The 2539-nt window shown below is 47.9% G+C and overlaps 1 pseudogene; it reads left to right on the forward strand.

Annotated features, from left to right (window-relative positions):
- Positions 1-515: 515 nt before the first annotated feature.
- LOC129488714 (metallophosphoesterase 1-like) lies at positions 516-2277 on the forward strand (annotated as a pseudogene).
- The last annotated feature ends 262 nt before the right edge of the window (positions 2278-2539 follow it).

Consider the following 2539-nt stretch of genomic DNA (forward strand, 5'->3'; position numbering starts at 1 on the left):
GTCCGTGGCGAGGGTTCAGTGGCGGATGCACGCTTAACAGTGGGGGTCCAGGTTTCCCAACGTTCCTTGTGTTAGGGGCAGCGGCCATATTGAAAAGTTCTCACTTGCATATTGTGAGAAGAGGATGAACCATCCCCAAGATGACATCTTAAGACACAGAGTGTGGTGGGTGCACGGCCGGGCTCAGGCTGCAGTGCCCGGGACCCTCGGCTGCTGAAGCCGTCGCCAGGCACAGGTGAAAGGGCTCCTGCACCACGCCCAGTGCGCCCCACAGGCCTGGCATTGTGCACAGAGTGGAAAAGCGTGGCTGTTACAAACGCATTCTGATTTGGGGGAGCAGAAACCAACTACCTTCATACCAATCTCTCTCTCTTTAAAAGATGAGGTGAATCGGTGATTTTCCTGAAAAATTACAAGTACCCAGCTAAGATCTGAATGCCATCACCCTACCCAGGGCTCTGCAGTTTTCTCATGGTGAACCCTTGATGGATTTGTTAGTTGCTTGAGAAATGACTATGAGCAGATTGAGGTTTGGAAGACAGAATTTTCATCCGTTGAAGAGGAAGAGTTGATTGCTGTTGAAATTCATTGTCTTTGCTGTGCTTCTGTTTTGTGAATTTTTAATCTATTACTTAGTGATCTTTTGGTGTAATTGGCCTGAAGTGAAAACTGCAGCCTATGATGGTGAACAGGCCACGCGTGAGCCTGTGCTCAAAGTCATGTTTTTGGCTGACACCCACTTGCTCGGGGAATTCCTAGGTCACTGGCTGGACGAATTACGAAGGGAATGGCAGGTGGAGAGAGGCTTCCAGACAGCCCTGTGGTTGCTGCAGCCGGAAGTCGTCTTCATCCTGGAGGATGTCTTTGATGAAGGGAAGTGGAGCACCCCTGAGGCGTGGGGGGATGATGTGGAGCAGTTTCAGAAAATGTTCAGACACCCGAGTCATGTGCAGCTAAAGGTAGTTGCTGGAAACCATGGCACTGGTATGAGATGAACACATATGAAGTAGAACGGTTTGAGAAAGTGTTCATCTCTGAAAGCCTGTTTTCTTGGAAAGGATTAACTTCGTGATGGTCAACAGCATGGCACTGAAGGGGGACAGCTGTAGCTTCTGTTCTGAAGCAGAAGCAGAGCTCATTGAAGTTTCTTACAGACTGAATTGCTCCCGAGGGCGTTATCGTCTATATTGGAGAAGTGACACTAACCGTTCTGGGGAAGATGTTGCTCCTCCGGAGGAAAAGAACATCCCATTAAGGAGAACTATGATGTGCTCTCTCGGGAGGCATCGCAAAAGCTGCTGTGTTGGCTCCAGCCACAACTGGTCCTCAGCGGCCACACGCACAGCACCTGAGAGGTGCAGCACGGGGGATGAATCCCCGAGCTCAGCCTCTCATCTTTCAGTTGGAGGAACAGAAACAACCCCAGTTTCATTATGGGTGTAGCATCACACCCACAGACTACGCCCTCTCCAAGTGCCACCTATCACGTGAGGACGTGGTTTTGATCATCTACTGTGGAGCAGTGGGCTTCCTTGTGGTTCTCACACTTACTCACTTTGAGCTTTTAGCCTCCTCTTTTCTTCCTGTGGTTTGAACCTGCTCAGAAAGCAGAAGACAAGGTGAAAAGCAGGCAACGTTTGCGCTTAATAATAAATATCAAAGCCCAAGAAATGGAACTTTGGGCAGAGATCATGTTAGAATCAAGTGGATGATGAGACCAAATATAGGCCGTCTCTCTGCATATCACAGAAATTCTCAATCACTGAAACGAGTTACTGCAGAATAAGTAGTAGATTGTACTGTTCTCATGCTATAAAAATGGAACAGCTACTCTACAACAACAACAACAACAACAACAGCAAAAGACACAGAGTGTGGTTCTTCCATGCTCTTTCTCCCTTTCTTGCTGGCTACAGAAATGACCAGATAGATTAGTAGACTCTAAAGCAGAACTCCTGAAACTACCTGTGTTGAAGAACATGATTTCCACCCGACTCCAATTCCCATCTATCACGGACCAACTTTTGGTCTACAACCTGTTCGGTGAGACGAGTCCACTGGTCATGTGCCTGGATGTCATGGCAATGTCAAATCGAGGTAAAAGTTTCTGAAAGCGTGTTATCCATGTCGCGACTCAATTCATGGTGGACTTTTACCAAGAAGTTTGATGGACTGGTACTTGCCTACAGTCCACACTGAAGCAGCACTGCTCCTGCACATGCAGAGACGAGCTGAAAGGTACCAGGGTTGCTGATGGCTACATGGGGCATAGTGATCTGCCAGCCTGGAATGTTCAAATCAGATGCTTACATCTGAGAAAAAGAAATGAAAAACCATATCCTTCACTGTATCTTAAGATTGCTTTCTCCAGGAGGTATGCTTTACCCTAATATAGATGGGTCATGCCATGTATTAAAAGGAACAGTGGATTTTTGAACCAGGCAAATGACCCCTGCTATAGCCCAAGCTGTACACATGTTGGCTGTACTTGCTGGGACAATGCCACACCTCCCCAGGACATTCCTGGGTGCCCGTGGTG

This window comes from Symphalangus syndactylus, chromosome 8 (genome assembly GCF_028878055.3).
Source record: "Symphalangus syndactylus isolate Jambi chromosome 8, NHGRI_mSymSyn1-v2.1_pri, whole genome shotgun sequence".
NCBI classification, from domain to species: domain Eukaryota; kingdom Metazoa; phylum Chordata; class Mammalia; order Primates; family Hylobatidae; genus Symphalangus; species Symphalangus syndactylus.